This window comes from Pocillopora damicornis, chromosome 3, assembly GCF_964200805.1.
Source record: "Pocillopora damicornis chromosome 3, jaPocDami1.2, whole genome shotgun sequence".
NCBI classification, from domain to species: Eukaryota; Metazoa; Cnidaria; class Anthozoa; order Scleractinia; family Pocilloporidae; genus Pocillopora; species Pocillopora damicornis.
This window is the reverse complement of record NC_142672.1, coordinates 16,640,991-16,655,180: the sequence shown is the minus strand read 5'-3', so window position 1 is coordinate 16,655,180 and position 14,190 is coordinate 16,640,991. Positions and strand designations below refer to the sequence as shown.

The following is a 14,190-nucleotide window of genomic DNA, read 5'->3' as shown; positions in this document are numbered from 1 at the left end:
TAGGTCTAAGTCAACTAACTTTTTTGACAAAATCTCAGGACATCTGGTGTGTGAAATCTTGGATCAAATTGGGTTCCGGATTTAGTCTGTATATTCCCAAACAAGAAGTCATTGCCACCATAAAGAAATGTAGGGAGAACGAGCATAGCTTGGGGCAAATATTTGACAAGGTTAGCCCAGGGACAGAGGTTAGTACTGGTTTCAACAACTGGTACAACGGCTGATTGGTCTTTCTGCTTTCAATAAACAGTTCAAAGTATGTTGGATGTGGAATTATGTCCTTGAGTCTTAGGTTTGAAGGCTCATCAAACCTCAAGAACCCTGTGTAAGCGAGGAGTGCCATGGCCATGAACCTCTTATCAACCAAAGAGCCATTAAGGCTCTGGAAGAACTTAAGGGGAATTTGTGTAGTCATCGGTGACTTCTTGGATATCTGTGACAATCTCTGTCGTAAAGATTCCAAAACTCCATTGCCTTCTGCAGAGGAATCGGTGATTAAGATAAGCTTATTCCTATGAGCTAGCTTTTTCTCACCTTCTTTAAGTTCTTCAATGGCCTTTTCAGCTTGTGGTGGCATAGATCAGAGGGATGAGGAGGCCAACTGAATGTGAGCGAGGACCTGAGTATTCACCTTAAACTGCTTCTCATTGCTTTTTTTCTTGAATTTTTTGGTGCTGATGAAGCGATGGATTTAAATCTTTTTATTGCTGATTTGTGCTCTTCAGACAATTCTCTCTTGAGGGAGGCAAAACTATCGTGAAGCTCCTCCTTTAGATCAGGTAAGGTTTTGGTGAGATCAATTTCAGGATTGGATGGCATTTTAATGTAAAACTAGAAAAGTTCAAGAGCTGGGATGAATACATTACAAATACATTACAAATGTCAAACCTTGAATATGCTATACAACGAAAGACTCAATTAGCGCCATAGCGGCCCACATGCTAACATACCAATAAAAAAATAATTACATTCTTTGTCACTGCCGCTTACAGTTTACTTCTGCCGAATGTAAATACATCTCGTTGTCACTGGTTTCTTTCTTCTTACTCATAGCTCTTGTTACAACAGCTGTTGGGTACAAACTGGGAATTCTCTTCTCTACTGGATCTGGAGAATTTTCTGAACTGGGTTTCTCAGCAACAATAGCATAAACAACCACTTTGTCTCCTGCAAGGTCATTTCCAATAATTTAATAATAGTAATAATTCTTATTAGGTGCAAATTAACATCTGAATATGATCAAATGCGCCCTACAACTATAACTATCTGTAATCATTACAAAAGAGTATACTTAAGAATACCTAAATTTACAATCTAAAATCAATCAATCCAACTGTAACAGGCAAAAGCTTACCTAAATAAGTAAGTCTTTATTGTTCGTTTAAAAACCAAAAAGTTATCAATGTCTCTGACACTTGCAGGCAGACTGTTCCACAGTGCAGGGGCAGCTATTAGGAATGATCTGTCACCCACAGTTTTCTTTGTTTTTCCCATGGGCAACTGCAATAGCAGTTCTTCAGAAGAACGAAGATAGTATTTGTATTTCTCCTTTAATCAAACTAGATTGCAGATATAGGACGGTGCAAGTTGATACATTGCTTTAAATGTTAAAATTAAGATTTTAAACCCTATATGGTAGGCAACGGGTGGCCAATGTAAAGAAAATAAGACGGGTGTAATATGATTAAACCTTGTAGCTGAGCATACAAGCCGGGCAGCACTTTTTTGAATGCATTGTAACTTACTCATGTATACTGCGTGAACTTTTTAAAGAAGACTATTCCACTAAACTAAGCAGCCTATAACAATTGAGTGAGCAAGGTACTTGAGGTAAATTCTGATCCGCCTTATATTGTAAATATGAAAAGATGCAGCTCTACATATCTTAGTAATGTGTGGTATCATACTCAGGTTCTGGTCAAACCATGATCCCAAGTTTCTAACTGAAGTTATGGAAGGTATAATGCTCTCACCGACACTAAGATCATGAATTTTCAATTTAGCCAGTTGCTTTCAAGAGCCGATAATCATGAACTCTGTGTAATTATCATTCAAGCGTAGTTTATCCTAGATAAGCCACAATCGTATAGCCTGTATGCATTGCTGCATTGCCTCAACTGCATCATTTTGTGAACAAGCCAAGCCAAGCCAAGTCGGCATTGAATGATAGATAGAGCTGAGTATCATCTGCGCATGTGTGCGATTGTGGTTGGTAGTTCTTAATAACCTGAAAAAGCTTACTCGCATAGATGGTGAACAGCAATGGACGTAGGCATGATTCTTGAGGAATGCCACATTGCAAATTGAACTTCTTTGATAAATTTTGGTCAAAAGACACATGCTGCGATCTGTTGAGAAGGTAGGTTGTAACCCACTGCAATACTGATCCCCTAACTCCAAAGCTTGTGCTGAGGTGATTCAATAACACTCCATGGTCAACTGTGACAAATGCAGCACTTAAATCAAGTAAAATAAGAAGGGTAATACGTTGAGGATCCAAGTCCATTAGGATGTCATTTTGCACTTTTAAAAGTGCAGTCTCAGTGCTGTGACACTCATGATACGCTGACTGGAATGGAGGGTATAAGCCATGTGATGTCAAATGCGCATGCGTTTGATCGAAGACAGCACATTCCATTAATTTTGAAACATACTGCAAATTAGACACAGGTCTTAAGTTAGTAAAGTCTGAGAGCACACTGGATTTCTTAAGCAGAGGGGAAACTAATGCCTCCTTCCAGCAATCAGGAAATTCCTCAGATGTAAGGTAACAGTTACTCTGCAGTTGCGGTTATTCCAAGGAGAAGGTGCACTCCCTCAAATGGTAACATAAGCTGTATTCCAACTTTCACAGGCCCAGGCACAAGATTTGATGTTAGGTAAACTGTTTGAAGTGGCACAGGGGTATACTTGGAACTGATTCCTCTGATTAGAACAGGTAGATAAGGTAGCTTTTATAGCTTTATTAAAATCCGTTGCAGCCAAAAGGCTGGATTACAGACTGTACAAATGTTTACTTAATACTAAATACAAGAAGAATAAAAACTAAATAAAAAAAGGCTAAAAAATACTATATATGTATATTAAAATTCGCATTACACATGATAAAGTCATTAGGAAATAGTCGTACTGTACACGATGAAACTATTCTTCAACTGATTTGTTTTGCAAAAAGGTATGTTAAAAACGCGCTTTCTCCTTAAAGCTGGTAAATCACCATAAGACTTAAAAATAGACACACATTTTCGAGAAAATATATGGAGCAAAAAAGTGCAACCAAGCACGGTGCATTACTAGATATGAAACAGAACACTCACACCAGTGGACAACTTCTCAGATAACACCAAAGTGTCACTCAACATTAAAGACTGTGAGGCTCCAGAGTCTCTCAAAATCTTGATTGGTATGGAGTTGGACACTTGACAATGACACTGAACCCTTATGGTCTTTCTTGGATCTTGGGGAGGTGTATCTTCACTTACATCATATAGAGGCAATGGCTTAGAAATAAAACCATTAGGCTTGGGCTCCACGCTATTTTGTTTCTGGGCCACTCTCCACTTTTCGAAGCTTTTCGAATCAGGTGACCTTCTTCCTGCAATAGTAACATGTTGGTGGCCTGATGAACTTACTTGGATCAAAACTGTTCTGTCTTGACCATGAGAGGCTGAAACAATTTGCATGGTTGTTAGCAGTATTCATTCTGCCAGCTTCTGTGGTTTCCAAAGCCATCCTGGCACTGAAGGAGGCAGAACTCTACCAGATGGAGTGTGAGGCTGACAGGGTTTTTCCATGAAATTCACTTCGTGGCTCAACGAAAACTCAATCGCTAATTGTGCAGCATCCTCCAATGTTCCAGCCTTTTGGTCATTGATGAATGTTCGGACACCACTGTGAATGCACCACTTAAATTCCTCTATTAAAACTAGCTGTCTTACATACATACATACGTACGTACATACATACATATGTTTATTGTGACTCCCAACTTGGGCTTTTCAGTTACAATCTCTAACTACAATATTTAAAATACATATAAGTTAAAAGGAGAAGGAGTAATAGGTAAACAATAAATTTTATGGCTAGAATCGATTACAAGAGACTTAAGAATATAATTCAAAAATTAAGTTATACTCAACACAAATGTGCGCTGCCTAATAGCTTCTGCGCTAAATGATGCCTGAAGCTATTTACTCTGGCCGCAGCTTTAAAATCACTAGAAATACCTTTCCAAAGCCTGCATCCATAATATGTGAATGAATGTTGTCCATGTGAGAGATTTTTAAGGACTGACAGCACTGAAAACCAGTCTCTTTTACAGCTGTTAAGAAGGTGTGTGTAGCAGGTTACTTCTAGGCTCTCCTCCAATAACTTACAACAATGCTACTCACATGCCAACCGATTCCCCTCCTGGTAAACCATTCTTTTTTCTTTTCCTGGAACTTCATAGCAAGGAACTTCATTGCCTAGTCAACTACTTTAAATGCTTCATCTCTGTTCAGAGATTTGAGAATTTGCACTGATCTTGGTTCTCTGCTCTCAGGATATGCCCTTGCTTCATACAGATGGTCTTCCTCTTTAACCTTACCCAATTGCATTGTGAACTTAGAAATAGCATCTCTTACTTCTTTATGAACACTCTTCAGCTTCTCACAATCCTCAAACTACACATTGTGACTGTGACTGCATACTTTCTCTGAAAGTCAGTGTCACCAGCATCATTCAACGTAAAAACTATACAGTGATCAGCACATTTGCTATCATCCTCTTTGCAGTGATTATGGTATCTAGTCTTCAATTACAACTTGCTTTCCTGAAGCCTTTCTGAGCTTTTTCACACTAATCCTTTTCTACTCCCACGCATTCCAGTTCATCTGTAATTTGGAGAAAATCCTGGACACCATCTGCTCCTTCTAAGAATTTGTGCCGGATTGAAGACCAACTCGCTGACGATTTTATACGTCAGCAAGTTAGCATTTGTGAGCTGAACCGTTGGCAACTTGTGTACTACGCCCTTGATCGGAATCATTATTCTAGTTTTCTGCTTAGTATAGATGATTAAGGAACTACAAAAATTTAACTGATTTGATCGGACTTCTTTATTTTGTTTTTCTATTCTTGTATTGCTCTTGCCCATTATAAGCCCAAAAACTTTACCTTCTTTTATCTGTTTGTTTACATCTGTGCTGAGGAATTATTGTGACGATAGATTTTGCGCACTAAACTGGAATTTCCAGAAAACACGCAAACGGGGGAAATTAGCTCAGTAGAGAGCACTCGGCTAGTGAGAACGAGAACTTGTCACGATTTCCTGGTACACGGAGATCTGCTTTGAGCAAACTTGTACGGACGTCAAGGAAGAGACAGCGTTTTGGTTCCACAGTAGACTTTTATTCTAGGTCAGGTCAACAAGCGACATGACTCAAGTTTGAAATCATCAAAGCTGTACAAGGTACTTGCTTAAGAATTAACTGGTGTGAGGTGCACAATATTTGAATAAGGACACAAAGGAGCGGAAAAGGTCTCTTTGAAGTTAAATGAAATCTACTTAGATATTCTATCTGTGTCTACAATAGAAAGAATCTCAAAATTAAAAAGACTGATGCAATAAACTCGAGGCCATTAGAAATAGGAAACTTAGGTGCAAATTCACAGCTGTTGTATAGAAAATAATACCTATCTTAATTGCAGTAGAGCAGCTTAGGAAATAAAAACAGAAAAGCAATTAAAAGTGTCTCCTTATCTATGCAAGGTTGGTGTGGAAACTATCATGTGAAAAGAAATTAAAGTTACAAGTATAAACTCAGCTGCCAACGACCATGAGAACCAATTTTTCCAGAAAGACCATAAACACTTATATTTACCTAAAAAAAAACAGTAATAAATAACAAAAGTGCCGACAAGCAGGTGCATATAATGAAAGCAAGTAACAAGCAAAATCCATTCCAAAAGCTACTGTCGTTTTTATACATTTTATTTAACTTACTAGAAGGAAAACCTGAATAAACCCAATATTTCAAATGGAAAAGTACGCGAATACATATGGAAGATATTTGTCCCAAAAACCATGAAAACCCTAAATATAATATTTTACATTATCAATTCAATTGCTCTGGTTATAATTTTACAATAATAGCAACAATTTGAATAGAACAACCCATTCATCATCCTTTCTTGCTTAACCGCTTGAGTGAAAGAATAAACAGAACACAGGAACTAGGTCAAAACCGGAAGAATAAACTTGATCTGCGCTGCCATAAAATACTGAAAATTTGTCCAAACTAAAACACATAATTTTTCCCTTATCATTATTTATTAATGAAACAATCAGTCAAGAAGAAGATAAGTTAAGATAAGATGAGTTACCTATATCAAGCACCGTGGTACTAATGTACATGCGCACTAAACAAATGAAGAACAAGCTGTGATAAGTCATCTATACTGAGTACTACAGTACTAAGGTATTAGCGCACTAAACAAATGAAGAATAATTAGTGATGAGTCATCCGTACTAAGTAGTAGAGTACTAACGTACAAATGCACTAAAGTAATGAAGAGCAAGCTGTGATGAATCGTCCATACCAAGTGCTACAGTACTAACATACCAAGGCACTAAACAAATGAGGAACAAGCCGTGATGAGTTGTCTATACCAAGTACTACAGTACTAACGTACTAAGGCACTAAACAAATGAAGAACAAGCTGTGACAAGTTGTCTGTACCAAGAACTACAGTACTAATGTACTAGCGCACTAAACAAAAGAAGAACAAGGTGTGATGAGTTGTCCCTACCAAGGGCTACGGCACTAAAGCACTAGGCAAATAAACATGCTGTGGTGAGTGTCTGCACTGAGTACTATGGTACTAATGTACTAAGGCACTAAACAAATGAAGAAGAAGCCGTGATGAGTTGTCTGTACTAAGTACTACAGTACTAATGTACTAAGTAAATAAACATGCCATGGTGAGTGTTTGTACCGAGTACTATGGTACTAATGTACTAAGGCACTAAAAAAATGAAGAACAAGCCGTGATGAGTTGTCTGTACGGAGTACTATGGTATTAACGTACTAAGCAGGTAAACATGCTGTGGTGAGTGTCTGTACTGAGTGCTACGGTACTAACATACTAAACAAATGAACATGCTGTGGTGAGTGTGTTTGATACTAGTAGAGTGCCCTCTGATATTGCGATATGAAGCTTGAAGTGTCTAATTCAGCATGTAGGTCGTCTTAGCTTGTGTAACAAAAAGCAATAAGACAAGTAGAATGCAATTCATTCCAGAATAGAAAATTTTGGATGCAATATAATTTCGAATAAAGCATCCAATGGGTTGTAGTATTAGCTTGGTGTACTTACTCCTTTATACATGACGCGTGATTAGATAAAAAATAATCATGCATGATTTAATAGAAAAATTTCCCACCTGATAGGCAGTCAGTAAACTTTTTTACCTCTACTGAAAAAGCCTCTTTATACGCCTCCAAGAACCCACTGAATGAGACCCAGCGGTGGTTTCTCTGAAAAAGATAAGATCAAAGGATTTTATTTTTTTCCTCAAATAGTCTTATCAATCAAGTACATGAAACTGGTTACTCAAGTTTAGGGGAACATGTATCTTGAATGAAACAACACTCACCCAAGGCTTGGTTTCCACTTGTAGAAATTATGATCCATATAGGACACGTTGCTTGCCTCAGTGAAAGGTGAATGAATACCTTTTGGATAAATATGCGCTCCACTTTGGTCAGTGAAGTGCCCAATGCCATATGTAGTTTTACACTCTTTGCACTCAAGAGCTAACTTACTGGCAGGCAAAAGGCCTGTTGAACCATGAACAATTACTTTCGTGGGGCTGCTGTGCATTTGAAGGCGCTATTCACATTTCAAACAAGATTCTTCTGGGGTAATGATGAACTTGTTGAAATGACAACAGTTATCTCCAGTAAGAGACCATAAAATGTCTTCTAGAGCAATGGAGGAGGATAGAAACTTAGGGCAATATTGTTCCAAGAACTCAAAGGAGGATTTCACTTCAGCTGGCGACAGTGGAAAACCCATCTTAGATGTCATGTCTGAGATGAATGAAAACCAAATCAGAACACTTGATCCTCGCATTGTCTTGCTTAAAGTGGGAGGGACGTGATCCAAAGCCAACTTTAAAAAGACTACACCATAAAGACCCATGGCTACAGACAGCAAAAGAAGGGCTTGGTCTTCCTTTAATAGAACGTTGTTTCTAATCACGAAAGAGGGGTCGAAACTCTTCAATATCGAGATTGCTGCATCGATCTCCTCTTGGATGCGCAGATTTGGCCAGTGATCATATCTGGCTGAAAGTACTCGGCCAGATGCTGCTTCTTCATGATGCTTCTGAAAGAAGTGATGAAGTGAATGTAATGGAATCAAACTGTGGTCAACTATGTATGCAGTTTTTTTTGCCAAATAATTGAAACGAAATAATTGAGAAAAGAATTAAATAGAAAGCAACTTGATAATTGCACTTAATAACAGAGGAATAAGTTCTTATTGTTATAGGGCTCAAAAGCATCTGCAATTTGTTAAATAAACAACTGTTGCTGCGGGCAACAAGGGATTTCATATTAAGTGATACTGGTTAATTATTGTTTGAAACAATCGCTCACTAAAATACACTTAAGACATGGAGAGAATAATGCAAAAAATGTCTCACCTCCGTCCCTTTCAATTTCCTGACGAGTTTTGCTAAAGAAAGCTGAGAATACTAAAACATGATGCAGGTGACAAGAAAATGTCGGTATGGGGTGAACAAAACTTTGATGAAGACAAAAATAATCAAATATAGCCAGTGCAGTAATGAACACTCTCTTGAACTCTGGAGTATTTTTCCATTCAAAGCTACATATAGGACAAAAAGAATCAGAAATATTAATTTTTTTTGCAGATATCGTCAATAGTAATTTATAAGCACACTTGCATGTCATTTTCTTTTTTTAAAAAAAGTTGATACATGGGATATTTACCACCTCAAAATGGAAATGAGAAGGCTCTGGATTAGAAGAGTATTTTTATAATTGGCAACAAAGAAACAAGAGGGGGACATGGGGGCTTCTGAATACTGCGTTACCACTAACAAAATGGAACTAACACCACATCACCCAAAAATATTATCAAAGCACCGACATCACAATATATAATATATAAGTATATAATATATATAAGTCTCAGCATTTAAATGTTTTGGTTTCACTCATCTTTACCTCGCGCTAGTAAATAAATAAATAAAAAAAGACTTTATTTTACGAGGGTAACACATAATAGCATAGCTAATAAACTTGTGGCCCTCACAAACCCACCCAACCCAACCCAGGGGAGGACATCCATCACACAGTAATCTCGTGCGTGGGAAATTAACGTCTCCTACCCCAAACCCTGCAGGAGACGGGACCTCCGGCTTAACGTCTTATCCGAGAAGACGAAGCAAGGTGAGTGAAGCGACTTGCTTAAGGCCACAACGTAGTGCCCCATCCAGGACTCGAACCCGGGCCGTCCGACCCAGAGTCCAGCGCTCTGACCACTGGGCCACTCACGCCTCACCGCGTCTTTGGCTGACCAATAGTGCATGTCTAGGGGTCAAGTAAAATATTACTGAATTCAGTCAGGGGTCAGTCAGCTAATGTTTATTTAAGATTCACTTGGATTTATCGCTTATTTTGTGGGACAATTTACCACGGTTTTATCAAAATCCTAGTTTTCTCTAGGTTAGAGAATAGACTGCAACTCAGAAATGGTTTATTTCACTGAAAACCATTGATTTAAGCAACACCACAATGCGATTTGTTGTTCACCGCAATGCCTCATTAAAAAAAAGGGTCAACTTAGTACCTTATTACACCGTGCACCATTTATTTTCTACCAGACTGCCTTACACGAGTCTGCTAGGTTCCAGGTTCCAGGTTCCAGTCCTTTAAAAGAACAGTAGTACGTTAGTATGCAAGTCATTTGTGCTAATAGAGTACTAAAGAAGTTACGTCACACTTCCATGGCAACCAAATTTCCTGTTCTAAACAAATGCTTGTGAAACAAGATGGCGGTGCTGACAATTGCATCTCTACTTTCGAAAATGAGAATAAATCCGTTTCACGAGGTGAAAATCACTTCAAATCTAACCATGTGGAAAGCCTTGGTGCAAGTCAAGGTGTTTTGAAGGGACAGGTTCATGCTAGTATGAAAAAAAAAGTGTATAATGTGACGGTAAGTGAAATGCGGTAAATGACCACCATTGAAATGAAAGCTTATAGAAAAATACTGTTAGACTTTGTTTATTATAATTTTCTTTTTAGATATACCTTGACCAAAACAATGCGATTAAATCGAGCGAGTGCGAGTGTCCACGGGGAGTTTATAAATGTAGCCATGCTGCAGCTGTGTTCATCTATGGAATTTATAACTTGAGTTGGACTGATGTTGAGTGGTGATGGAAAAAACGGAATGCACCTGATATTTCTCGGAAATCTATTTCTGAAATTTTTCCTCCAACCAAGCCAGGATATACAGCCTTACTCCGACAACCAAATCAAGGCAATCGAGAAGCGCTGTATTTAGAATTGCGAGTGTATGGAAAGTTCACTGGCCTATGCTGGCTGTTAAGCCCACAGCCAAAACAACTGGGGGATCTGCCTGTCTCAACAGTGGAAGAGCTAATTTTTTCCGAGGAATTTCTCACTCTATCTACTTCTGCTGAACAACTAGAGTTTATCAGATGAAAATTAAAGGTTGAGAGAGAAATTGTAAATCAAATCAGCTCTTTAACTGTCAGTCAGAGAAACAATCCCTCCTGGCATTTAGTGAGGAAGGGGCGCTTGACTGCAAGCAATTTTGGCTCCGTCATCAATGCTAAGAGGGTTACCCCATCCCTTATTAAGCGTCTCTTGGGGGAATATGACATCTCACGTGTCAAAGCTGTGGCATGGGGAGTCACAAATGAGGCTGAAGCCATCAAAACATTTACTGCCAAAACTCATCTTGAAGTTGTTGAGACAGGGGTTTGGCTTGACGAGTAGGCGTTCTTGGAGCTTCCCCTGATGGATTAGTGGCTGAAGACCATGTTCTAGAGGCGAAGTGTTCCTATACATTCAGAGATGCAAGTATTGAGGAAGCTTTGAAAAGTGACACATTTTGTTTGGAGAAAAAAGAGGATGGATCATACTCACTAAAAAGGAATCATGTCTACTGGCACCAAGTGCAAGGGCAAATGTTCTTAGCCAAATGAAATTGCTGTTACTTTGTTGTTTGGACAAATCACTGGTGTGTAATTATTGAAATCAAGAAGGATCCATCCTGGGAAGAAAACCTTACCAGGCTTAGGGAATTTTTTTAAACACCTCTTCCCCAAAATTGTTGAGGGAGAACTATAGTTTGTAGAATTATTGCAAGGTTTAAAACCAGCAGGAAGTTTGTACCATGTTCCCGTTAGACAACTTAAATACTGGAACAATAACAAGAACAGCGACCTTCCATGTTCAGTAATGAAAACAAACCCATTTTTTATTGAGAATTATCAGATATTCTTGATGTTGTGTTTTCTATAACATTTAAGATTAGAGTTGCATTTGTTTATAGCTGAAAATGCTGGCTTTACTGTATGTGACTTCAAACAAATGCTCTATTATTTTGTTAACATACTATACATTACAAAAATAGAAAATGCACCCTTTTTTTCTAAACATAAAGGCCAAATAGATGGGCTAACTCTGACATGTTGGAATTTAAAGTTGATTCCCAAGCTTAAAGAAAAAAACAAAAACAATACATCAAGGTTAATTGATTGTTTTAGTCCCCTAAGCATCAAAGCTAATACATATTAATTAAATACTCTCTCAATTTCTCCATTACATGCACATCTTTACTCAAATTCTGCACCTTCACATCCTTCCTTTATCAGTGGAAACTGAAGATTTACAAGGGCAGTACAGACTTGAAATACTTTGTCAGCATAACATCTTAAGTAGGGGGGTACAAAGTTTAGTGTCTTAAAATCTTTCAGCCGTGCATTAGCCCTTTCGACGTGAATTCTGCATTTTGCAATGTTTTTAGTAGCCCTGATGTCACTGGCAGTGAATTTTCCAATCTGTAAGAAGGGAGGAATGTTCACAGAAACACCCTTTGGGACAATGTCTTGAATTAAGAACCCCTTGTCTGCAAGGATCAGGTCACCACTTGCCATATGGTTCATTAGGCCAGACTGTTTGACAATTTCCTTATCTGAAATTGATCCTGGATACAGTTTGCTTACATACGCTATAACTGCATTGGGTGCCACCCCGACTATAACTTTAAAAGAATTCATGCCTCGGTAGTTTGAATATGTTGCACTCTGTTGACTCATAAGACTGGGTGCAGCAATTTCAATGTCTGTACAGTCAATAACTATTCTACAGCTAGTAAACATTGAAAATGATGAAGGAGAGCATAATTTGTTTTTCTCCCTAGAAGGGATAGTGGTCATCAAATCATCAAATAAGATATTGTGTAAAACATGAACAAATGTTGTAACTACATTTCAAATGGTAGCAACACTACAAGAGAATAACTGAGCTATGTGGAGATTAGTATAGTTTTGTCTCAGTTTCATGAGGGTGATTAGAATTTGATCTTCAAAAATTATTGACTCCACCCTCCAACCTGCATAGTATGACAAAGAATCTTTAAATCTAGAGGCATATTTACTACAATCTGGAAAACCTCTTTTGTTTGTAGTCCAGTTTCCATACGAAGAACATCTGTGGTAAGAGTCGATGCAGAATAATGTGTTCTCTGGTACTGTGCAGCTTCTCTCTGCTGCTCAAGTTCCCTCTTTGCAAGATCAAGTTCGGCTTCAAGAATAATCTCGCTTGTTGAAGGTTTTTCTTGCAAAGGAAGTGCCTCCTCTTCTTTGGCCCGAATGGCCTGCACCATGTCATGCACACTAGTGCTCTGTGTAGTGCTCTGTTTTTTCCTTTTTCGAGGTAATCTTTCTGATGGAAACAACTTGTTAGCATTACGTGTGTAAATTTGTGGGCCAGCACTCTTTTTCCCATCTCTGAAGTGACAACTGCATATTCTGGAGTGATTCCCTGGTTCCCTGTCTTTTCTTCTGTAAGTTTATATAAACAAAATAAGCTCACTAAGTAGTACTAGTTAGTCATTTTAGAGTAGCACTGTGCGACATCTAAAGCTATTACAAACGAGTTCTTTAATATTGTTTATTCTAAATCAGGAACAATGTCGCCCACCAAAATGAACTAGAACAAAATAAAACTCCTCCTCATCAAACTGCCAAGGGAAATAATATTTTTTCTCTTTTGAGGAAGCAGTCGTTCGTCATGAACTGTAAACAGTTTCCAACTAAAGCATGAATGAATGAATCTCATGGTAATGTATTTATTTATAGTCTACTGAATTTTTCAAGCATATCGTGCGAGTCAATGACTGATCAAAGCTGTTTTTCTTTTCACCAGAACTAATGTAAGGATATTTAAGATACTATCGCTAGTAGTAATAGACTTTGTGAGATACTAGTCCTTGAATGACATCACAGCTCAAAACACAAGCCATACAGCAAAACGCCGCGAAAGCGCCACGCAACTGATAACACACAGTCCACGACAAACTATAAATTAACCTTACCTTATTAATCGAATCCAGCGTTGGTACTCCTCCTTTTTCTTAATTTTATGTGGAAACCCATAGAATTTACAAGTATGTGATTCGGATTGATCGTCACAGCCTGGTGCAAAGCAGTGAACCATCACGATCTTTCACCTCTAACTTCGGCTCTCTGTCTGCTCAGTTGACGATTAAGATCTTCTTTCAAACGAATAAATTTTCGTCTACATCATCAAAAGTTACACAAAAAAACTTGCAGTCCACTCAATAAAGGAAGCTGAAAATAAAGGCCGAAAAACTGAAAAGGAGTCGAAAGCTGCGCTTGTAATGCTACGCTTGACACACTTTGTTTAGAACAGAAAATTTGGTTACCATGGAAGCATGACGTCACACTTTAGTGCTCTATTTGAGAGGTGATGTTAGTATACTAGTACGTTGGTACACAAGTTTAATTGAACACTAGTATGTTGGTATGCAAGTGCTTGTTCGAGAAGTGCAGTTAGTACACTAGTATGTTGGTATGCTTGTTACATGCAGTCCTCTAGTCGAATGCTTGTACATGAG

At 38.2% G+C, this 14,190-nt stretch overlaps 2 pseudogenes across 2 annotated transcripts; one reads left to right on the top strand and one right to left on the bottom strand.

Moving 5' to 3' along the window:
• Window positions 1-10,066: 10,066 nt before the first annotated feature.
• Window positions 10,067-11,536, top strand: LOC149048539 (uncharacterized; annotated as a pseudogene). The gene is made up of 2 exons (XR_016184657.1): window positions 10,067-10,233; window positions 10,323-11,536. The product of XR_016184657.1 is annotated as an uncharacterized LOC149048539 (transcript).
• A 223-nt stretch (window positions 11,537-11,759) lies between these two features.
• LOC113664977 (uncharacterized) lies at window positions 11,760-13,877 on the bottom strand (annotated as a pseudogene). The gene is made up of 2 exons (XR_016184656.1): window positions 13,648-13,877; window positions 11,760-13,114 (listed from the first exon to the last, which is right to left on the bottom strand). The product of XR_016184656.1 is annotated as an uncharacterized LOC113664977 (transcript).
• Between the last annotated feature and the right edge of the window lie 313 nt (window positions 13,878-14,190).